We start from the raw sequence: 26,092 nt of genomic DNA, 5'->3' as shown, positions 1-26,092 counted from the left end.
ACGGTGTGACGATTCCTCAAAACCTAGAACCAGAAATACCATTTGACCCAGCAATCCCATTACTGAGTATATACCCAAAGGAACAGAAATCATTCTACTATAAGGATACATGCATGCATATGTTCACTGCAGCACTTATTCACAATAGCAAAGACATGGAATCAACCTAAATGCCCATCAATGATAGACTGGATAAAGAAAATGTGGTACATGTATACCATGGAATACTTTGCTGCCATAAAAAGGAACCAGATCATGTCCTTTGCAGGGACATCGATGGTGCTTGAAGCCATTATCCTCAGCAAACTAATGCAGGAACAAAAAGCAAACACCACATGTTCTCACTTATAACTGACAGCTGAACAATGAAAACACATGGACACAGGGAAGATAACACCACACACTGGGGTCTGTTGGAGGCGGGGTGGGGGAGGGAGAGCATCAAGATAATACCTAGGTGATGGGTTGGTAGGTGCAGCAAACCACCACGGCACATGTTTGCCTATGTAACAAACCTGCACGTCCTGCAGATGTATCCCAAAACTTAAAAGAAAAAAAAAAATAATTTTAGGGGCCGGGTGCGGTGGCTCATGCCTGTAATCCCAGCACTTTGGGAGGCCGAGGTGGATGGATTATGAGGTCAGGAGTTCAAGACCAGCCTGGCCAACATAGTGAAACCCTGTCTCTACTAAAAATACAAAAAATTAGCCAGGCATGGTGGCAGTCACCTGTAATCCCAGCTACTTAGGAGGCAGAGGCAGGAGAATCGCTTGAACCCAGGAGGCAGAGGTTGCCCTGAGTAGAGATCATGCCTCTGCACTCCAGCCTGGGCGATAGTGTGAGACTCCATCTCAAAAAAAAAAAATTTAATTAATAATAATAATTTTAGGTTATTCAGGGAAGATAGTCTCTGATTAACAAAGTTATTGTTTAGATGAAACTTACCTGTTGCTGAGCTACCAATGATATCTACTATTCCTTATTTTACTCTCAAAGGAAATCTATACAAAGAAAAGCATTTTTCATTTGTGTCTGTAGCTTTATGGCTTGGTTGCCTGATGAAATACAATAGCAGTTCCTGTTAGCACCTTAACTTCTCAGTATTTTCAACATAATCCTGCCGATTTTGTGTACTGGATCTTATCTGTTTCCTTATCTGTTATATTTAATTAGAAATAGTGATACAGGTGAAACTATGTTTCAATCTTTGAGATGAACACATTTGTTTAATACTGTGAGAGCTGGAGTTTTAGAAACTTTCATCTGGAGACCAAAATGAATAAAGTAATTATTAATAGGTATGATAATACAGTCAGACTTTATTTTTGATAGTAATCATACTTAACTGGGTCATCCTGAACAAATATGAATATGGCAGAGCAAGAACCAACCGCATAATCTACGGGGCAATGCAAAGTGAAAATGTGGGGCCTACTGTTAAAAAATTGTTAAAAATTCCAAACAAATCATTAAATCAAACCATAGTCACTTTGGGTGCAGGACCCTGTGTGACTGTATAGGTCACACACCCTAGAAGCTCGCCCTGGACAAAGCAGACATATTGAAATAAAAGTCACTGTTAAGACCCCCTCACACTCTCCACTTAATTTTTTACATATTTGGGTGATCACACCCACAATTTCATGATATCTTATTACTAGTGAGAAGTTCACAGTAGTGCCAGTAAACTTAGAATCCATTGAGGAGCAACAACAGCTGTTTATAAGGAACTGCAAACCTTTCTACGTGTTTTATAAATTAGATAATAATCACTTAATTATCAAGTTTAATGGCACTTTGGTTCTGATGATTTAAAATTGGTTTTAATGTTTAATCTCCAAACTGTTGAACTTTTTCATGGTTCTGATTACGCCTCCATCTGAAATCAGTTAATCAATATGAAAATCAACTGTAAGGCCGGGCGCGGTGGCTCAAGCCTGTAATCCCAGCACTTTGGGAGGCCGAGACGGGCGGATCACGAGGTCAGGAGATCGAGACCATCCTGGGTAACACAGTAAAACCCCGTCTCTACTAAAAATACAAAAACTTAGCCGGGCGAGGTGGCAGGCGCCTGTAGTCCCAGCTACTCGGGAGGCTGAGGCAGGAGAATGGTGTGAACCCGGGAGGCGGAGCTTGCAGTGAGCTGAGATCCGGCCACTGCACTCCAGCCTGGGTGACAGAGCAAGACTCCGTCTCAAAAAAAAAAAAAAAAAAAAAAAAAAGAAAATCAACTGTAATACCAGATGGCTAAGGGACAGAGGTGCAATAATGGAAAGATGCTAAAGACATTTACATTTTGATATCTCATGGCTGCATACAGCAAAAACACTGTAACACCTCTACAAATAACTACCATATATTGTCTGCCTATGAACCAGACACTGTGATAAGCATATTAATTCATTTAGTCCTCCCAACAATGCCATGAAGTAAGGGAAAAGAGGGTATTCAAGAAAGTAAAGAGTCACTTAAATAGACATTACAAAAATTGCACTGGGAACTACATCAACTATACTCAAGGTCATCAAGAAGAGTTCATTAAAGTGACTATTTACAACAAGTGTGGGCAGATTTCAGAGAAGCTATTAAGGAAGAATGTAGCACCCGTGAGGCTAGCCACAGCAAGAGCCCCAAGAGGAGTAAAGGTTACTATGACCTGCAAAAGCCTCCTGACAGGAGATGTGGCCTCCATTAGAGGAATGTGGCCAAATGCCAGTGACCTCACAGGGAGAGAGCTGGGAAAATAAATGCCCAGACCACATTCTCCTCCCTCCCTCAGATTTCCTATTGATGCTCCCCACTGATCAAAACCAACTAGAGGCCACAAAGGAGCTTAATTTTGTAATCTAGTGATTCTCAAAGGTTAGAATGTTTCAGAATCACTTGGCCAGTTTGTCGAAGCACAGATTCCTGGGTCCCACCCCCATAGTTTATGATTCAAGAAGTCTGGGATGGGGCCTGAAAACTTGCACTTCCAGCAAGTCCCCAGGTGATGCTGATTATCCAGGGGTCACATTTGGAAAACCATTGATTTAATCTAAAACAGGCCAGCCTCTCTGGACAGAAAGCAGGGTAGATAGGGGAGGAGTGTGCAATTGGAAGATATCCAGCACAGGAACAACAGAAGTGACAGGAAGACAACAGACTTGCTTATCATCCAAACCACTGCCTCTGATGATTGCCCTTTTGTTCTTCTTTCCTCCCTTTGTGAATTCTAAAAGGTTTATTTCTTTGCCTTGATGAAAGCAAAAAGAAGCATTAAGTATTTTCAAGATACCTCCCAAATAGCCCCTTTAACAACTCCAAACTTTAGACAGTGTCTAGTCTAGACTGCCTCTCACCAACCAGAACTGGTGCCAGCCAGCAAGGAAGGTTTGACACACACAGCAGGAAAGAGCCATGACTTTTCCTTTTACTACTATGTCCAAGAGCCTAGGATAATTCTGAAAGGAAAATCTAGAAAATCAACAGTTTTGATGTTAAATCTAAACTGCTTATGAGTGTCTTGACTATAAAAATAATTAGGTTGGTGGGATCATCAATCAGGACTTGTAGTAGCTGAAATATAAGGTTGAACTGGATGGTGGTCTCAGTTATAATGCAGTTTGCTATTACTAGTCTGTATTAGTTCATTCTCACACTGCTATAAAGAACTACCTGCGACTGGGCAATTTATGAAGAAAAGAAATTTAATTGACTCACAGTTCTGCAGGCTCAACAGGAAGCATGAATGGAAGGCCTCAGGAAACTTACAATCATGGTGGAAGGCAAAGGGGAAGCAAATACCTTCTTCACATGGCAGCAGGAGAAAGCAAGAGAGCAAGGGGAAGTGCTACACACTTTTAAACAACCAGATCTCGTGATAATCCACTATCACGAGAATAGCAGGTGGGGAATCTGCTCCCATGATCCAATCACCTCCCACCAGGTGCCTCCCCCAACACCAAGGATTACAATTCAACACGAGACTTGGGTGGAGACACACAGCCAAACCATATCATGGTCCTTGCTGCGTTTTCATTAAAGACAATGAGATTATACTGAAAACAACTGAATGCTTCTTAGCAAGGCAGAAACCAAATGTATAACTAAAAGCTGAAATGTTACTCTGCTCTGTGTAAACAAAGTAGAGCATGTTGGATTAATGAATGACCTACTTGGGAAAACATGTAGACAAGGATTTTATCTGTGTTTGATAGTGGAAAAGTTATATCCATTTCCTGGCAGAGATCTCAGAATATCTAATTTATGTGAAAAAAAATGAAAAGTTCTCAAGAAACATACCAAGGCATAATTAGCCTATTTATTTCCCCAGGGGTTTAACACTAGTTTTTAGTTGTCTGCTCAATATACATAGTATTTTTGTTTTGTAGGATTGTGTTAACTTAAGCTTTGACAGGTGTGCACATTTTTATTTCCTGCCTTATCTGGGAGAAAAGCTGATGAGATGTCAGAAACAGATCAGGTTTAAATTAGTTTTATTTATTTATTTATTTTATTATTATTATTATTTTTCTTTTTGAGATAACGTCTCCCTCTGTCCTCCAGGCTGGAGTGCAGCGGCACAATCTCAGCTTACTGCAGCCCCTGCCTCCCCGGTTCAAGCAAGTCTCCTGCCTCAGCCTACCAAGTAGCTGGGATTACAGGTGCCCACCACCACGCCTGGCTAATTTTTGTGTTTTTAGTGGAGATGAGGTTTCACCGTGTTGGCCAGGCTGGTCTTGAACTCCTGACCTCAAGTGAGCCGCCCGTCTTGGCCTCCCAAAGTGCTGAGATTACAGGTGTGAGCCACCTAAATTAGTATTTTAAATTAGAATCCTACTTGCTACATTACTAAGGAGAAGGAAGGTGATAGATGTTAACTTGCATATTCTCCATTTACTGTTTACTATTTATAAGCAAATTTCTAAGGCAATAATCACCTTAGCATTTTAATTCCAAATACCAATTTAAGAATTAAACCAAATAATTATTCCACCCAGAATGTTATTAAGTTCTATTAGTATTTTTAGTAGTTTCATCTATGAAATTGTATTAACACTGTGTTCCTTAAAAGTTGAATTATGACCTGGCCTGGCGCAGTGGCTCATGCCTGTAATCCCAGCACTTTGGGAGGCTAAGGTAGGTGAATCACTTGAGGTCAAGAGTTCAAAAATAGCTTGGCCAACATGCTGAAAACCCGTCTCTACCAAAAGATACAAAAATTAGCCGGGAGTGGTAGCATGTACCTATAGTCCCAGCTACTCGGGAGGCTGAGGTGGGAGAATAGCTTGAATCCAGGAGGCAGAGGTTGCAGTGAGCTGAAATTGCGCCACTGCACTCCAGCCTGGGGAAAAGAGCAAGATTCTGTCTCAAAAAAAAAAAAAAAAAAAAGAAAAAAAAGTTGAATTATGATCAAAATAATGCTGTATAAAATGGAAAAAGAATGAATATACCAATATTCATTTAAAAACACACTAAATTGGATTATTTGGCCAAATAATGGAAATTAGGTCAGTCCAAAGATGCACAATTATAAGCTGTTCTCCCCACATTTTCATTTGTGTATTCCTCCCAAAACTTTGGTCTAATTGCACAGAAACAGCAAGATCCTAGTCATTGTTCATGACTCCTAGGGATATTGGGGTCTCCACAATGTGACAGAAGCCCAGAGAGAACTGAAGCTAAATGGATATTGTGAGGCTGGTAATCAACATAAATCACAGTGCCTGGGTTTCAGGACCTAACTCTGGCCTGTTACCTTTTTCCCAGAGGGCTGATCAAGTGGATGAGGTATGACAGGAGAGCAAAACTCCAAGGAACAATAATCACCAGTTGGTTCAACAAAAACATCATTTTTAAAATAATATAAAATCAACAGTACTTGTCATAAAAATGTCAAACAGTAGAGAGGGCATAAAATTAAAAGTAAAAAATACCTTTATCCCTTTTCAGCTTCTAATCATATTTCCCAGAAGGTTTTTTTTTTTTTTTTTTTTTGTAGTCTTCCAGGAATTTTCTATGCAAATTCAAAAATGTAAACATAAAATATCCTTTGTTTATATACAACTGAGATCATACTCTATATATTAAATCTGTAATTTCTGTTTTTTTGAGACAGAGTCTCACTCTGGTTGCCCAGGCTGGAATGCAGTGGCGTGATCTCAGTTCACTGCAGCCTCGACCTCCCGGGCTCAGCCTCCCAAGTAGCTGGGACTACAGGCATGCTGACCACCATACCTGGCAAATTTTTTGTGTTTTTAGTAGAGATGGGATTTCACCATGTTGCCCAAGCTGGTCTTGAACTCCTGGACTCAAGCAATCCGCCTGCCTTGGCCTCCCGAAGTGCTGGGATTACAGGCATGAACCGCCGTGCCCAGCCTAACCTGCAATTTTTTTTCATGTACTTGAAGATTTTTCTATAGTGGTACAGCAGGTCCTCAAATAACATCATTTCATTATAACACTGATGAGAAAAAAAAAATTGATTCCCAGCCAGGGCCATGTTCTCCCATCTTTGTGAGTTTTCTCCCAATCCCAAAAATGTGCACATTAGGTGAACTGCTGTGTCTAAATGGTTCCAGGATGAGTTTAGGGACATGTGTGAGTATGCCCTGCAATGGGATGGCACTCTGTCCAGGGTTGGTTCCCACCTTATACCCTGGGCTGCAGAGATTGGTTCTGGCCTCCTGTGACCTTGAACTGAAATAACTGGGTAAATAGTTATCTTACTTATTTTTATTAATCTTTCCTATACATATGTATAGTTCACATTTATTTCAATGTCTAATATTAGAAGTGTTTGGTCTTTATTGAGAAATTTGGTGATGTTTTCATGACCAGAACTATGTTATAGAAACTTAATTCTTGTTTATATCAATTAGCCTATGGTAAAAATTTATGTTGTTATATATCATTTCCCTTAAAGTCACAGTTTCCAAGAACCTAGTGACAATGTTAAGTGAGGACTTACTGTACATATAGATCTACCTCATAGAATGTATTACCACATAGATTATGGCTACTATCATTTAATTAACCAGTCCCATATTGATGAACATTCAGTTTGTTTCTAGATTTTTCCTGTTCAGACAGCTTAGCTTTGTCACCTGGCTTCTATAGTTTTGGAAGCCTGTTATCCCCATTGCTATCAGTAAGACTAGTTCTGTGACATTCTCTCTCTTACTATCAGCTATGGCCTATAGAGGATAGCCAACACTGAGTTTCTAAATGATTATGGTACTCCTTTCACCATCTCATTCCTTATCACTTTAGAAAGCAGGTTCTCCTCCAGGCTCTGAGTTTATGGCACTCTCCGAGGATATAGTATGTAGTCACCTGGCAAGAACTACAAGAGACACTGCTACCATGCTGACAGGGTGACTCTTAGAACCAAAAAAACAAAACAAAATGGACTACACTAAGTGAAGCGAAAATACCATCTGCTTGCCAAACTCATAAGCCATTAGAAGCAAGGTAGACACAATTATCACAAGCAATAGTAGATCACTGTGAAAGTTCCCTGAACTACAGAAAGATACAGACTTTTTAATAGGGCACAGTACCCATGGAGCCAGATAGATGGGAAGCCAATAAGGGTATTGCTCAATCTAACTGATCAAAAGAAATCAAAGATGGATGAAACAAGAGGCTGATGGTAACTACCGCCAACAAAAAAAAATGACATCCCATGTTTGGTTTCCAAGACCTGAGCCAATTCTCAGTCCCAGAACTCACTGACTAAATCAAAAGCCAGGGTCCCAAGGAGAAAATACCTTACAACATCATAGCAAGTATATACGGGAATATACCTATACTTTCCCAAAGACTAGAAAAAAAAATCATCAATATAGAACTGACTGGCTAAACCATAGTACATCCCAACACAGAATACTGTACAGCCGTAAAAAGGAATGAGGCATCTCTCTTTATACTTATATGAAGGGATCTCCAGAATGTATCATTAAATGAAGAAAACAAGATGCAGATCAGAGTATATAATATGTTAACTTTTGTAAAAAAAAAGAAAAAGAAAAAAGAAACTAAAATATACACACATTTTCTTTTTATTTTCAAAGTGAATTAATGAGAAGCTAAACTAAAACCATGCAACTGATATTGTAGAGTGGGAAATAAAATAGAGTGATAGAACAGGCATGGGAACAAAATTTAGCATCAAAACACCAGCTAGTCACTTTGAAGGGTTTTCACTTGACAAAGTACAATTTGAGCAGGAAAAATAACACTGATTCCAACTGATTAAAACACAACAAATACGTAAATCCATGAATTCATAATGAAACTAATAAAAAAAAAAACTTCATTTGTTACCATTAGAGGTTTCTTAGGACACACAAACTTACTATTCTAAAAAAAAAAAAATCCATGAATGAAGGGAATCAAGCATATATTCTGTTCCCATATACAAACTATATTTCAGAGTAAACAGTCACTCTTATAAGAGAAAGTTCTTCCTTAAAGAAGAACTAATTCATCACCATTTCAGAACAATTAGTTAACTAATGGATATAAGTATTAATCATCAATAGCTGCTAAAACCCTAAGTAAAAGATTGATGGAAGCTTTCAGGTAGCCAGATCAGGTTAGCGGCATGAACAATAGGACAACTGTTCATGTCTCCTGGTGTGATGTAATAGGAAATACAAGGCACCATGTATGAAGTATACTGTCTCCCCCCAAAATTGAACCTGATTATAAATAAGGTTTTATACTTTAATATTAATTTTTAGGAAATACAGGATATAGAACAAGTTAAATGACACCAGGAGGTAAAATGAGCCAATCCAGAATGCAGAACATCATATGGATGAATGATCCAGTTTCTTCAACACATAAGAAAATAAAAAGAGATAGAACTATAATCAGTTAAAAGAAATTTAAGATGTATGACAACCCAATGAGATATGTAGATATTGGATCCTTTATTTTTCTAGTGCTGCTGTAACAAATTATCACAAATTTAGTGGCTTAAAACAACACTTTATTCTCTTCTAGGGGTCAGAAATCCAAAAAGGGCCTTCACAGGCTAAATTGCAGTCAGACTACATTCCTTCTGGAGGCTCTAGGAGTTAACCCATTTTTTTGCCTTTTCCAGCTTGTGTAGGCTGTCCACATTCCTTGGTTTGTGCCCCCCTTGCAGCAAGGGCATCTCTCTGCCATCTGTTTCTGCTCTCATCTCCTTCTGTCATTCTGACCCTCCTACTTCTCTCACATGGAAACACTGTAAACACACTGAGCACATCCAGATAATCCAGGACAACCTTCCCATCTCAAGATCCTTAACATAATCACATCTGCAAAGTCCCCATTGCCACATAAAGTAACATGGTAACATAGATTCCAGGGCATAAAATGTGGACATCTTGGTAGGGATCGGGGGTATAGGGCAATATTCCATCTACCATGGATTCTGATTCAAACAAACTAACTGTGAAAAGATTTTTTTCACACTGTTGGAGAAATTTTATCATATTATATAAAGGAATTACTATTAATTTTTGGTATGAAAATGACATTGTGGTTATGTTTTTTTAAAAAAAAAAAAACCTTATCTGTTGAAAAGCTTACTGAAGTATTTATAGGTGAAATGATATGATCTCTGGGATTTGCTTTAAAATACTAAAAAAAAGAATATGGGGAACAGATTAAACAAGATAGGCAAAATAAAAAATGTTAAAGCTGAGCTATGGTTTCATAGGGTTCAGCATACTTCCCTACTATTGTATGTACTTGAAAACGTCCACAACAAAAGGTTTTTTAAAAATCCAAGACAATCTAATAAGGTTTAAAAGGGAAGGAGAGAGTCCAATGCTTCAATGAACAGTTCTTATGCAAATAATATTACATACCAGTGTGGACGTATGGTAGGATAAACTGTTAGATACAGAATTGCATTTAAAATGTTTATAGTAATTGCTCTGCATCAATAATAAGGCTGAACAACTAAGTAAACAAATGGAAGGTTGTGGGAGCCAGGTTTCTCACTGTAAGAGATTAAAGTTGCAAATAAACCAGAAGGGGAGGATAAAATAAACCCTGTGGTGCTGGATTAGAGTTGGAGACATCAGTATGAACTCATGGTTAGTTTAATAGATAAATAGGTAGACACTACTTATAGATATGTGTATACACGAGTTAATATACATACATTACCTAGCCCTATTGACTCAGACATCCTGGAAGCAATCACACCACAGCAGCAAAGCACAAACCCAGTACTCACATTTGGCTTCTAAATACCATTTTCCAATAAAAGGAACCAGAGATTCTTGGGAAACTGGCTGATTCTAGGACTGCGGCAGGGAAAATAAAAATAAGCCTGAAATATTTTACAATACCAGAAAGTAAGAAACTGCTGAAAAAAATAAAATGATAGAAGCATGCCAAAGAATCACAACAACCAACCTGAAAGAACTAATGGCCAAAACTGGAACAATCTGAGCAACAAAATAAATAACATAGCATTGGATTATAATCCAAAATTATAAAATAAAATATATGAATCTATAATGATATATATAGAAGATCAAATAGGTAAGAAGTAGTACTAGCATTGGGTTAATGCTGGGATCTACTGTTGGTAAGGCTGATAACATTCAGGAAGTCAAGGTAAAAGATGGTTATGTTTAAGTGTTATGGGAAAGGTTACAGCCCAAAGAAATTCATAGATACACTGGGTCTATTCTAGGTTTAGGTTATGTGCTGTTAGATTTTGCTTTCAAAAATGAAGAGACTGGACATCCTGAAAGTCTTTCAATACCTGCAATTATTGGGCAGAGCTGATACAGATAATGCTTTTTTTTAAAAAAAAAAAAAAATTTACTAAAGATAGCTCTTAAGAATCTCTCTATAATCTGGTGTTCCGACTATCCACATACTGGCTCAGCCACCAGTTTAGAAAAAGGAAGGTAACTTAGATAGTTTTCCAAGGGCATTTCATACACTTCTGTCCCCAGGGAACCCTCTAACACCCCTGTGGATAGTTATCCTTACCTTTTCAGTATGGGTCCAGCAACAGACACTATCCTATAACAAATGAGGTTATTAAGGCAAAAGGTCAGCTGCCCCACGTGACAAAGTCAGAGTCTGATAGGCTCCTCCGAGGAGCTGAAAGATTCCTAAAATCTTTAACACTATACAAGCATTTGAACGATTCATTCTCCTCAAAGGAACTTTACAAGAGTTCAGGGCTCCTCCACCACAGAGGAGCCCTGGGTGTGGCGGCAGCAGCAGCAGGCAGCAGACCACTGTGTTTCCCAACAGGTTAAAACTGATGTCGAAAGTAGTTGTAAAAATACCTACCACTGAACCAAAAATAACTATTAGAACCATGAATGCTAAAGTGAGGCAAAAAGACTTTTCTTTTAAGCTTAACTTTTAGGCACTAAAGTCTCAGTACTCTTCACCCAGATGTCTACAAGGATCACTCATTTTCTTCTTTCAGGTCTTTGTACAAAGGTTATCTCATCAGTGAGGCATTTCCTGATCATCCTATAGAAAACAGAATCTGCCTCAATTATGGATTTCCTTTCTCTCTTATCCTGCTTCATTTTCCTCATCAGGCATACTTGATATTTGTTTACATAATATCCATCCCCTCCAGTAATCTCCATTTTGGCCGTGATTTTGACTATTTTACTTACCATGGTCTCCCATTTTTCTTTAGAACATTTGCCTGGACAGTAATAGCCGTCAATAAGTATGTGTTGAATGAACCTCAAACTGGAAATAACCTAAATGTCCATTAACAGGTGAATGGTAAGCAAAATGTGGGTATTTCTATACAATGGGATACTATTCAGCAATATAAAGGAAAGAACTATTGATATGTGCAACAACATATGGATGAGTCTTAAAATCATCATGTAGAATTAAGGAACCAGGCACAAAATAGTAAATATTATATAATTCCATTTGTATAAAGCACAAATAAAATAGAGATCAGGCTGCGATGGGAGGATCCCTTCAACCCAGAAGTTTGAGACTAGCCTGGATGACAGAGCAAGACCCTGTCTCTTAAAAAAAATTTTTTTTAATTAGCCAGGCATGGTGGCATGTGCCTGTAGTCCTAGCTACTCCAGAGGCTGAGGCAGGAGGATCATGTAAGCCCAGGAGTTTGAGATTACAGTGAGCTATGATCACGCCACTGCACTCCAGCCTGGGTGACATAGCAAGACTCTGTCTCTAAAAATAAAACAAAATAAAAATTTAAAAAGCAGATCGGTGGAAGTGAGGATGGAGCATAGAAAAAGGGAGGAACTGCAAAGGAGCACAAGGAACCTTTGTGGGGTCATAGACACGCTCTGTAATCTGATTGTGGACAGGGACATACGATTTGTCAGAACTCACCAAACTGTACACTTTCAATACATGTAGTTTATTATGCATAAATTATTCCTCAATAAAGTTGAAAAAGAAAAAAATATTTGTTAAATCAATTTACCTAAGTGCATTTGCAGCTTAAGTAAACTTTAGAAATTTTGGATACATTGTGTTTGCAAATGCTGGAAATATAGAGGGTTTTTTTTTTTCCTTTCTCCATTTCAAGCAAGGGGTTTCAGAGTGCTATTTCCCATGTATGCAGTGAAGAAAGCTTTCTTTCGCTGTCCCAAGGGGATATGAAATAGGAGTTTTGAAATCAGCTGACTCAAGCATAAATAAGTGACCCATGCTTAAGAATAACTGAAGGTGAGATTATGCTTGAGTGGAGGTTCCATATTATAATTATGCTTTACCAATTCACTTCAACCATTGATATCAAAATCTCTAAACACTCAAATGTCTTGATTAACACTTTCCTTGAGGCCAGGGTCATGGACCTCCTTGTAAGTAAAATCTCCTTAATATATTCACATAATGCTGAGTTCCATCTTATTGTCCATATGAGCTATAGCACCCAGTGTTACAGAGTATTGCCAGTGTAAAATATGAATACCAAACTCTGGTTTAAAATTTTCTTTAGAATTATCAATCTTAACATAAAAAGTAAAATCCATTTTGAAACTGATTCCTAATTCCTACAAAATGTTTTTTGGACAACTGAAGAAATGTGCGCTTATTTTTAAAATGAAGCGGCAACATTGTAAAGGAACTCTGCAGTCACTCATAACAGCATAGTGTGTATTATGAATAAGTTCACATTAGTTGCACTTGGCAAACTGGACAAAGAAGCAGTAATATACACTGTGAATGTGCTACATTCCACTTTTAATCAACAAAGCATTCAGTACATTGCTATATTATGAAAAACACTGCAATTAGAAAAAGAAGCTAGATTACTGATTATTCACTCTTTTCATACAAACTTTCTAACATTTATAATAAAACATGAAATTGTTAAATCTCTTATCCATGAAAACAATATGATAAAAACCTAAAATATGTACTACATTTTACTGAAATATACTTTAGTATCATACATGACAGGAAAAGGGTATTATGTACACAACTGAGACAAGAATGACAATAATAAATTGCTTGAAACTCCATGTTACATAGCTAGAAAAGAGATACTTTGATAAGTAATATCAATTACTATCCTCTGCATTGAAGAGATGAAGTCTTTAATTCTGCTCCCCTTTTTCCCTTCTCAGCTATAGCATGCCCCATGATCTGAGATCCGATCCTCCTCATTCTCTAGAGAGTAACATAAAAGTGATTGTTTGGAAATAAAATGAGGGGTTGAAACTCTGTATTTCAGAAGACACAATCAGTTACCTGACACCCAACACCAATCCTTGCTGTGTTAAGAATGTTAGTGTTTCTCATGCCTCACTCAGGAAGAGTTGCTTCAATACATGCTTCCATGGCTTTATTCAGTTTGCTTACACCTCAGGGAGTTTAATTTCATGCAGAGCTTTTAGATAGTGCTTTCCCGTGACAGGAGCAAATCTGGGTACCTTAAGGAGTTTAGGAAAAATGAAAGCAACTTGAACTATTAATGCTTGATCTGAACTTTGGCTTTGCCCCAGAGTTAGTCTTCGAGAAGTGAGAAGAACGCAGAATGCTGGCAACACTTGAGATATTAACTAAAAATGTAAACATCTTCTAAGATAACTATTGTAGAAGAAAGAGGTAAACATAATGGAATAAAAGATGATCTTGTTGTATTTAGAGTTTATATTATAGCCATCAAGGGAAATGGCAATAAAAAGTGGATGTCAGAGATTTGACTGAACTGAACTGATTTCATAAAAGGCTTAAGAATCAGCCTGACTAGGAAAAGAGAGGTAAAACACCTGCGTTACTAGTCCCCACACGAACAATGCATTTATTTTCAAACAAAGAGCAGATAATGCTCAAGCTTTGGAAGGGGAGATCTATTTTTCAGAGAAAGTATGGACACCTGAAAGAAACACAAGGGGCATTGTGTTTAGGAATGAAACATGTGATCTAAGGAAATGCCAGTTTATCCAAGTTTTGGCTGAGTTACTGCTTTGTTAAGAGAAGGGACATATTTTTGAAACAACTGTGATTAACTGAAGTTTAATGTGCCTTTTTGTAATTACCTATAATTTTAAAAGATTATATTGTAGCTTGTAAGCCTGGTTTAAGAACAAATCAGGTGATCTTTTTAAAAAACAAAACATCACGTGTTTTATTGTTTAGAATTTACCTCCAAATACAGAGGAACTCTACATTTTGCTATTTACTAAGACAATTTTGTTTATTCAATTTGGCTTCTCTTTTGGCCTTTGGTTTCTGAACATGGTCATATCACCACCAATTACTTAATATTTCTCAAAGTTTCTATAATTATGCTAGTGACTGAAAAATCACTCTGCATAACTGGGATTTCAAATAAGATAAATTATCACAATTTATAGGACCTTGTTGTTCCATGTTCTAATTCAAAGGATAGTGCCTGAGTAAATTTTTCTTATACATTCTAGAACTCATAGACATTAGAACCCTCTGGGTCACAAATGAGCTAAAAGAATAAATGATGCAGATCGTTAGAATTGCTTTTTGAGTCTCACGTTCTTCTTTTTTTTTTTTTTTTTTTTGAGACGGAGTCTCGCTCTGTGGCCGAGGCTGGAGTGCAGTGGCACGATCTCCGCTCACTGCAAGCTCTGCCGCCTCCTGAGTTAACGCCATTCTCCTGCCTCAGCCTCCCTAGAAGCTGGGACTACAGGCGCCCGCCACCACGCCCGGCTAATTTTTTTGTATTTTCAGTAGAGACGGGGTTTCACCCTGTTCGCCAGGATGGTCTCGATCTCCTGACCTCGTGATCCGCCCGCCTCGGCCTCCCAAAGTGCTGGGATTACAGGCGTGAGCCTCCACGTCCGGCCAAGTCTCATGTCATTTCTGAGCTAGAGGACATTCTCCTAGCTGTAGTCTGTAGCTGTGTGACCTCATACAAGTTTGATACTTAGCTTCTCCACTCTTCTTTTCTCCATCTGTAAAAAAATGCGAAACTATCCCACAGAATTATTCTTAGTATTACTTTTGATAGTTCATGTTTATAAAAATGTATCAGTATATTTACCAGTCTCTTTGATAAACATTGTTACTTACATCCCACTCTTAGGCATTGTTTTCTTGTGACTGAAGTATATCATTTAGTGTTCTCTTGGGAAGAATCCGCGAGTTTTGCCCTCGAACGGTATTTTTGTTGGTTATTGACTCTTAAGCAGACAGTTCATTTACCTCAACTGTTAGAAGATATTTATTTGCTGTATTCTGCCGATGCTGATGAGAAATCTGTCAGCAGACTATCATTCATGTATAAGCAATCCATTTTTTCTCTAAGATTAAAGTGAGACAATTGGAATTAACATAATTTTAAGGTTCCTGTCTTATTTGTCTGGAGGACAGATATATTAACTTCAGACTTGTTAATAAAATAATTAATTTCAAGAAAACCACTGAAATTACAGAATATGTAACTATCAAACCAGAAGAGGGGGAGAGAAGTGATAGATACAGAGAAAAAACAAAACAGAGTAAACGGAAGCACAAAAGATGATAAAAAATAATTCTAAATATGTCAGTAATCACTAAGTGGCGTAAACTCACCAGATACACACTGGAGACTCCAAAATTGTTACTTTCTTAAATCCAGCTGTTAATCTACTGTTAAGAAGACATTTAAACCTGACAGCACAGAAAAGTTACTATTATAGAAAAAAATACACTATACAGTCACTAACAAAATTAAAAGCTGGTAGAGCTACACTAATTGTCATAAGCAGAATTTGAAGATGGCCCTAACATTTCCAGTCTAGTGTACATAACTTTTGTCCAGTTATGCAGTCAAGCACAAATCTAGGTACTCCCGAAAAGGAATTTTGTAGATATCCTAAATCAGTTCACTGTAGATAAAGAAGTTATCCAGGTGGGCCAGAAGAAGCCAGAGAGTCAAAGCATGAGGGAGATTTAATGTATAAAATGTTCCCCATTACTAGCTTTAAAATGGTGAGGGTTATGTGGCAAGAAATGCAAGTGGTCTCTAGGAGCTAAGAGCGGTCCCTAATTACAGGCAGCAAGGAAACGGGGATTTCAGTCATACAACCACAGGGAACTGAATTCTGCCACAACCACATGAACTTGGAAGAGGACCCAGAGCTCTAGCTGACAACACAGACCAGCCAGTAACTGAATTTTTATCTTTATAAGACCCTGAGTCAAGGCACAAATAAGAAAATGTGGCCTATAGTCAAGAAAAGCAAAATATTCAAAATAGTACATCCAAACCAAATGGTCAATACATACATGAAGATACTCCACATCATTAGCCATCAGGGAAATGCAAATTAAAACCACGATGAGATACTTCTTCACACTCACTAGGATGGCTAAAGTAAAAATATCAGATAACAACTGGAGAAATCAGAATCCATATACATTTCTTGTGGAAATGTAAAATAGTGTAGCCACTTTGGAAAACAGTCTAGCAGTTAATCAGTTAAACATATAGTTACCGTATAACTTAGTAATTTCACTCCTAGGTATCTATCTTGGAGAAATAAAAATATATGTCCACACAAAAACTGGAATGCAAATGTTTATAGCAGTATTATTTATTATAGTTAAGGATGGAAATAATCCAATGTCCATCAACAGACAAATGGATAAACAAAATGTGGCATATCTATCTAATTAAATATTATTTGGCAATATAAAAGAATGAAGTTCAAATGCATACTACATCAATGAACCTTGAAAACATTTTGCTAAGTGAAAAAAAGTCAGACAGAAGATCACACATTATATGATTTAATTTGTATGAAATGTCCAGAATAGGTAAATCTATAGAGATGGAAAGTAGATTAGTGTTGCCTAAGGATTGGGGGAAAAAATTAAGGGTGATAACTAAAGGGTTTCTTTCTGAGGTGATGAAAATATTCTAAAAATGAATGTGGTGGTGCTGGTATATATCTGTAAATATACTAAAAGTCATTGAATTATACATGTTAAATGAGTGAATTACATTATATTAAATATTTCCTGTAAGGCTATTATTTTTTAAAAATGAATTAAATGGAGGTCCTAAACTGAAAAATATACAATAACTGAAATGAAAAATTCAGTAAATGAGCATAATAGCATAATGGAGATGGCAACCAAAAGAGTCAGTGAATATGAAGGCAGGTCAATAGAAATTATACACTGTGAAGAGCAGAGATAAAAAACATCTGACACAAAGTGACTGAAAGTAAAAGAACGGAAAAATAAACATCATGAAAATGGGAAGTGGTATGACTATTTTGATATTAGACAAAGTAGGACTCAAGATAAAGAATATTACAAATGATAAAGCAAGAAATTTCACAATGATAAAAAGAACAACTCATCAGGAAGACCTAACAATCTAAATATCTATGTAGACTGGACATGGTAGCTCATGCCTATATTACCAGCACTTTGGGAAGTTAAGACGAGAGGATTACTTGAGCCAAGGAGTTCAAGAGCAGCCTGGGCAACATAGTGAGACCACATATCTACAAAAATTTAAAAATTAGGCATGGTAGCACATACCTGTAGTCATAGTTACTCAGGAGGATCACTTAATGCCCACGAATTTTAGGTTACAGTGAGCTATGATCATGCCACTGCACTCCAGCTTGGGCAACAGAGTGATGCCTTGTCTCAAAAAATAAAATAAATATGTATGTACTTAAGAAGAACTTCAAAATTCATTAGGCAAATATTAATAGAAATAAAGGAAGGATTATTAATAGGCAAATCTACAAATAATATTAGAGATTGTAATAGCTCTCTCTCATAAACTGATAACAATTAGGCAAAAAAGTCAGCAAGGAAATAAATGATCAATAGTATTTACCTCATTAATATTTATAAAACACTCAGCCAACAACTGCAGAATGTGCATTCTACTCAAATGTACATAGTAAATTCACTAAGGTAAAATATTCATATATACTAAGCTATACATTCTCAATAAAGTTAAAAAGTTTCTACTTTAAACTTCATATGGAACCAAAAAAGATCCCGCATTGCCAAGACAATCCCAAGCAAAAAGAACAAAGCTGGAGGCATCATGCTACCTCACTTCAAACTATACTACAAGGCTACAGTAACCAAAACAGCATGGTACTAGTACCAAAACAGATATATAGACCAATGGAACAGAACAGAGGCCTCAGAAATAACACCACACATCTACAACCATCAGATCTTTGACAAACCTGACACAAACAAGCAATGGGGGAAAGATCCCCTATTTAATAAATGGTGTTGGGAAAACTGGCTAGCCATATGCAGAAAACTGAAACTGGACCCCTTCCTTGCATCTTATACAAAAATTAACTCAAGATGGATTAAAGACTTAAACATAAGACCTAAACCATAAAAATCCTAGAAGAAAACCTGGGCAATACCATTCAGGATATAGGCATGGGCAAAGACTTCATGTCTAAAACACCAAAAGCAATGGCAACAAAAGCCAAAATTGACAAATGGTATCTAATTAAACTAAAGAGCTTCTGCACAGCAAAAGAAACTACCATCAGAGCAAACAGGTAGCCTACAGAATGGGGGAACATTTTTGCAATCTATCCATCTGACAAATGGCTAATATCCAGAATCTACAAAGAACTTAAACACATTTACAAGAAAAAAACAACCTCATCAAAAAGTGGGCAAAGAATATGAATAGACACTTCTCAAAAGAAGACATTTATGCAGCCAACAAAGATATGAAAAAATGCCCATCTTCACTTGTCATTAGAGAAATGCAAATCAAAACCACAATGAGATACCATCTCACACCAGTTAGAATGGCGATCATTAAAAAGTCAGGAAACAACAGATGCTGGAGAGGATGTGGAGAAACAGGATAGCTTTTACACTGTTGGTGGGAGTGTAAATTAGTTCAACCATTGTGGAAGACAGTGTGGCAATTCCTCAAGGATACAGAACTAGAAATACCATTTGACCCAGCAATCCCATTACTGGATATATACCCAAAGGATTATAAATCATTCTGCTATAAAGACACATGCACATGTATGTTTACTGCGGCACTATTCACAATAGCAAAGACTTGGAACCAACCCAAATGCCCATCAATGATAGACTGGATAAAGCAAAGGACCCATGGAATACTATGCAGTCATAAAAAGTGTGAGTTCATGTCCTTTGCAGGGACATGGATGAAGTTGGAAACCATCATTCTCAGCAAACTGTCACAGGAACAGAAAACCAAATACCTCATGTTCTCACTCATAAGTGGGAGTTGAACAATGAGAACACATGGACACAAAGAGGGGAACATCATACACCAGGGCCTGTCGGGGGATGGGGGTCTAGGGGAGGAATAGCATTAGGAGAAATACCTAATGTAGGTGACCACCGTGGCACGTGTATACCTATGTAACAAAACTGCATGTTCTGCACATGTACCCCAGAACTTAAAGAATTATATATAAAAAAAAAAAGTTAAAAAGTTTAAGATGTTATACAATGGAATTAAATTAGAAATTAATCATATGATACATAGAAAATCTACAAATATCTGGAAATTAAATAACACAATTCTACTTAATACTGGGGTCAAAGAAAAACTCACAAGAGAAATTATAACATATTTTTAGTGTGCCCTGCCCATGCCCCTCTGCTGCTTTTTCCAGGAGCAGGGAAGGAGTGGAGACAAAGGCTGATGAGGGTCTAATCTAAATTTAATCTCTTGTATTTTTTAACTTTGTGTGTGGAAATAATTATAGATTCACACGAAGTTGCAAAGATAGTACAAGAAGTTTTCATGTACCTGCTAGCTTCCCCACTAGATAAATCCCAGAACTTGAGTTATTTAAAACCAGGAAATTGACATTGTCATTTTTCTGTGCCATTTTATCACTCACTACCACTGAAATTAAGATACAGAACTATCACCACAAAGATCTCCCTCATGCTACCCCTTTACAATCACACCACCTCCCCATCCCAAACCCCTGGCAAACACTAATTTGCTCTCCACCTCTATAATTTTGTAATTTCGAGAACATTATATAAACAAAATTATACAACATGTGACCTTTTGAGATTGTTTTTCACTTAGCATAATGAGAGCCATCTAAATGATTATGTGTATCAACAATTCATTCCTTTTTATTAAGTAGTATTCCCTGTAGTATTCACTGCTCACATCATTATTCACTTATTGTAGAACATTTTGATGTTTCTGGTTTGGAGCTATTATAAATTAGGCTGCCATGAACATCTGTGTAAGGATTTTTGTACTAACACAAGTTTTCAACCCCTTTGGGTAAATACCAAGGAGTACAATGCTGGATCATATGTTATGTTTCACTTTTTGTTTTGTTTTGTTTGTTTTCCAAGATGGAGTCTTTGTCACCCAGGCTGCAGTGCAGTGGCATGATCTCGGCTCACTGCAGCCTCCACCTCCTGGGTTCAAGGAATTCTTTCTCAGCCTCCTGAGTAGCTGGGATTAGAGGTGTGCACCACCATGCCCAGCTAATTTTTGTATTTTTAGTAGAGACATGGTTTCACCATGTTGGCCAGGCTGGTCTCGAACTCCAAAGTGTGTTCAGTTTTTTTTTTTTTTTTTTTTTAATTTATTTATTATTATTATACTTTAAGTTGTAGGGTACATGTGCATAACGTGCAGGTTTGTTACATATGTATACTTGTGCCATGTTGCTGTGCTGCACCCATCAACTCATCATTTACATCAGGTATAACTCCCAATGCAATCCCTCCCCCCTCCCCCCTCCCCATGATAGGCCCCGGTGTGTGATGTTCCCCTTCCTGAGTCCAAGTGATCTCATTGTTCAGTTCCCACCTATGAGTGAGAACATGCGGTGTTTGGTTTTCTGTTCTTGTGATAGTTTGCTAAGAATGATGGTTTCCAGCTGCATCCATGTCCCTACAAAGGACACAAACTCATCCTTTTTTATGGCTGCATAGTATTCCATGGTGTATATGTGCCACATTTTCTTAATCCAATCTGTCACTGATGGACATTTGGGTTGATTCCAAGTCTTTGCTATTGTGAATAGTGCTGCAATAAACATACGTGTGCATGTGTCTTTATAGCAGCATAATTTATAATCCTTTGGGTATATACACAGTAATGGGATGGCTGGGTCATATGGTACATCTAGTTCTAGATCCTTGAGGAATCGCCATACTGTTTTCCATAATGGTTGAACTAGTTTACAATCCCACCAACAGTGTAAAAGTGTTCCTATTTCTCCACATCCTTTCCAGCACCTGTTGTTTCCTGACTTTTTAATGATCGCCATTCTAACTGGTGTGAGATGGTATCTCATTGTGGTTTTGATTTGCATTTCTCTGATGGCCAGTGATGATGAGCATTTTTTCATGTGTCTGTTGGCTGTATGAATGTCCTCTTTTGAGAAATGTCTGTTCATATCCTTTGCCCACTTTTTGATGGGGTTGTTTGTTTTTTTCTTGTAAATTTGTTTGAGTTCTTTGTAGGTTCTGGACATTAGCCCTTTGTCAGATGAGTAGATTGCAAAAATTTTCTCCCATTCTGTAGGTTGCCTGTTCACTCTGATGGTAGTTTCTTTTGCTGTGCAGAAGCTCTTTAGTTTAACGAGATCCCATTTGTCAATTTTGGCTTTTGCTGCCGTTGCTTTTGGTGTTTTAGACATGAAGTCTTTGCCCATGCCTATGTCCTGAATGGTACTACCTAGGTTTTCCTCTAGGATGTTTATGGTATTAGGTCTAACATTTAAGTCTCTAATCCATCTTGAATTAATTTTCGTATAAGGAGTAAGGAAAGGATCCAGTTTCAGCTTTCTACTTATGGCTAGCCAATTTTCCCAGCACCATTTATTAAATAGGGAATCCTTTCCCCATTTCTTGTTTCTCTCAGGTTTGTCAAAGATCAGATGGCTGTACATGTGTGGTATTATTTCTGAGGACTCTGTTCTGTTCCATTGGTCTATATCTCTGTTTTGGTACCAGTACCATGCTGTTTTGGTTACTGTAGCCTTGTAGTATAGTTTGAAGTCAGGTAGCGTGATGCCTCCAGCTTTGTTCTTTTGACATAGGATTGTCTTGGAGATGCGGGCTCTTTTTTGGTTCCATATGAACTTTAAAGCAGTTTTTTCCAATTCTGTGAAGAAACTCATTGGTAGCTTGATGGGGATGGCATTGAATCTATAAATTACCTTGGGCAGTATGGCCATTTTCACGATATTGACTCATTTTATGAGGCCAACATCATCCTGATACCAAAGGCTGGCAGAGACACAACAAAAAAAGAGAATTTTAGACCAATATCCCTGATGAACATTGATGCAAAAATCCTCAATAAAATACTGGCAAACCGAATCCAGCAGCACATCAAAAAGCTTATCCACCATGATCAAGTGGGCTTCATCCCTGGGATGCAAGGCTGGTTCAACATTCACAAATCAATAAACATAATCCAGCATATAAACAGAACCAAAGACAAGAACCACATGATTATCTCAATAGATGCAGAAAAGGCTTTTGACAAAATTCAACAGCCCTTCATGCTAAAAACGCTCAATAAATTCGGTATTGATGGAACGTACCTCAAAATCATAAGAGCTATTTATGACAAACCCACAGCCAATATCATACTGAATGGGCAAAAACTAGAAAAATTCCCTTTGAAAACTGGCACAAGACAGGGATGCCCTCTCTCACCACTCCTATTCAACATAGTGTTGGAAGTTCTGGCTAGGGCAATTAGGCAAGAGAAAGAAATCAAGGGTATTCAGTTAGGAAAAGAAGAAGTCAAATTGTCCCTGTTTGCAGATGACATGATTGTATATTTAGAAAACCCCATTCTCTCAGCCCAAAATCTCCTTAAGCTGATAAGCAACTTCAGCAAAGTCTCAGGATACAAAATTAATGTGCAAAAATCACAAGCATTCTTATACACCAGTAACAGACAAACAGAGAGCCAAATCAGGAATGAACTTCCATTCACAATTGCTTCAAAGAGAATAAAATACCTAGGAATCCAACTTACAAGGGATGTAAAGGACCTCTTCAAGGAGAACTACAAACCACTGCTCAGTGAAATAAAAGAGGACACAAACAAATGGAAGAACATACCATGCTCATGGATAGGAAGAATCAATATCGTGCGTTCAGTTTTTTAAGAAACTGCCAAACCATTTTCCACAGTAGCTGTACTATTTTATATTCCTGTCAGCAATGTATGAGAGATCCAATTTCTATGCATTCTCACCAGTATTTGGTGGTATCATAATTTTTAAATGTTAGCTGTTACAATAATTATCTTAAGAATATCTTATTGTATTTTTAATTTGCACTTTGCTAATGGCTATTGATCCTTTTATACACTTATCTGCATCTGTATAGCCTTTTCAGTGAAGGAAAGAGTGCCAAGGTTATTGTATAAAAAAGCATTCAAGATAGGAGATACTGTTGCTGGCATTTCCAGAAAATACAGTCTGGAGTCTGGTATAGGCTACTTGGAAAAGACGGATCTTGAGCATGACAGGATTTAGATAATGAAGAAGCAAGAAAAGACGTTTTTAGTGTATACTGCTGCACTCTGTCATTGAGAGTTTAAAATAATGCAGCATTTGTATTTACTCAAAAATAAATAACCAGAATAAAAAATATGGAGAATAGGCTACTTCAATTTCAAATAGTAAAACTTCCTCAAAAGATCCGGTATTCATATCTTTATCCCAAAACTTGCCCCCTCTAGTAATTGCCCACATCTCTTTAACCTCCACTTTTCTCCTCTTCTCTGCAGCTCTATACATCAATCTGTCTCTTTTTTCTTCCTTATAAGAAACAAAGTAGTACATTTTTAACTTCTCCCAACTTCTTCCATTATCAGTTCAGAAAAATACAGAAGGATTATATTGTGACTGTTTATCCTGTGAATGTTAGGAAAAGATACATGTTCCACACGATATGCGAAGAAACCAGAGGGAAGAGCAGGTGTTTTCAAATATAAAGAGTAAATAAGATATCTTAAATATTCACTCAGTTTCAGTGTATGGCAATGTATTTCTACCTATATGTGCCCAATTAAGTGCACTTACGGATTACTAAATTCACTCTCACACAATGGCTTTAAAAGGCAAAGAAAAGGCAAACTGAAGGTAATGGAACAATGCACACACAATACCAAACAAGAAAATAGCACAATCTCCATCAGCCCCATCTTTATTTAAAAACAGTAACAATATAATCAAGTCTGGAAAGAAGCTAACCAAAGTAATTTAAAATTATTTTTTAAACTATTTGAAAAAATTGCAGTTATCAGTAACAATGAACTTTATTATTCATTGAACTAAGATATTAATAATTATGTACATGTGTATAATATATGAATAAGTAAATAAATATCAACAGTCAAAAAAGGTTTAGAGCCCACTTAGAACACTGAAAGTGCTGTTCTCTCCACCTCTCTCACTCTACCCTACCCACTGGTTAGACACTGCTCTTGCAAATGTCAGGCTCCTGGCTTGAGCTCCTACCCAGTTCTCTTGAGTTCCTGAGGTTTCTCTGGTCCCTCTTTTCCAAGGTACAGGTGCCTGGAGGAATCCTGGCCTTGCGTACCAACTGAATGACTTGATCCTGTTTTTCTTTGCCTCAATTCTGGATAGATTTCCTGAGTTTGCATCTCATATTCTAGTCCTTCCTCTCAACCTCCCATCTTGACCAAAACTCATCTTTTAGGGTAAATATGGCCCCTCATTTGGATATCATGCCCACTTGGCTGTCTTCTTGGTACCTAAGAAAGAGCCCAACAGCTGTGGGGCTGAAAAAGAAGTAAGAGCAGGACAGAGAATGCCAATACCTACAGTTCTAATGAGTCACTTACAATACATTGTTCTAGGTGTAAAGTTCTTAAAATCCAAAGTTAGGAAAAAAAAATATTTATAGGTAATTTTAAAAAACAGTAACACAGCACTTAATGGAAATACCAAGAACCAACTATCCAGTACCAAGAACATTTCCAATATAATGATACATTTACAGTGATGCTTTTTTAAATTGATAAACATTGTATGTATTTCTGGTGTATAACATGGTGTTTTGATATATGTACATATTGTGTAATGGTTAAATCAAGCCATTTACTTCACATACCATTTTTTGGTCATGAGAACACTTAAAATCTACTCTCAGCAATTTTCAAGTATACAATCTATTGTTATTAAAGACAATCACCATGAGATAAAGTAGATCTTTTGAACATATTCCTCTTGTCTAACTGAAATTTTGTGCTCTTTATTCAATGTCTCCATAATCCTCCTACCCTTTACAGTGATGCTTTTTGAGTCACAGACTCCGTTGGTCTATGAGTTTCTTGAAAATAGGGACCATGGCCTATGCAACTTTGTTTCCCCAGACCTGGCCTTCAAACCTATGATTAATATTATTTAGTTATTGTTACTACTTTTAAAACACTATGTGTCAAGCTCTTGCTAAGCATATTGCAAATATTACCCCGTTTAATCCTCATAACAATCTTATCATTCCTTTTTACAGATGAAGAAATTACACTCAGAAGCCCAGTAACTTACCTAAGATCTTACAATTAGTACATGGTTGAACTGGGATTTTAACTCAGGTCTTTCTCACTTTGAAATTCAAACTCTTAACAAGACTACTCTAA

At 37.3% G+C, this 26,092-nt stretch overlaps 1 protein-coding gene across 2 annotated transcripts in view; it reads right to left on the bottom strand.

The window, feature by feature from the left end:
- Positions 1-26,092, bottom strand: part of LOC105464895 (uncharacterized) — a 488,640-nt gene that overhangs the window by 426,555 nt on the left and 35,993 nt on the right. Inside the window, exon 1 of one of the 2 annotated variants that reach the window (XM_071085561.1) lies at positions 3,703-5,321. The exons of the other annotated variant lie outside the window; for it this stretch is intronic. The gene's annotated coding sequence lies outside the window, so the exon portion shown is untranslated. Of the gene's footprint in view, positions 1-3,702; positions 5,322-26,092 lie in introns of those variants that run through there. 2 annotated transcript variants of the gene reach the window in all.

This window comes from Macaca nemestrina, chromosome 19, assembly GCF_043159975.1.
Source record: "Macaca nemestrina isolate mMacNem1 chromosome 19, mMacNem.hap1, whole genome shotgun sequence".
NCBI classification, from domain to species: Eukaryota; Metazoa; Chordata; class Mammalia; order Primates; family Cercopithecidae; genus Macaca; species Macaca nemestrina.
This window is presented reverse-complemented; position numbering and strand designations above follow the sequence as displayed.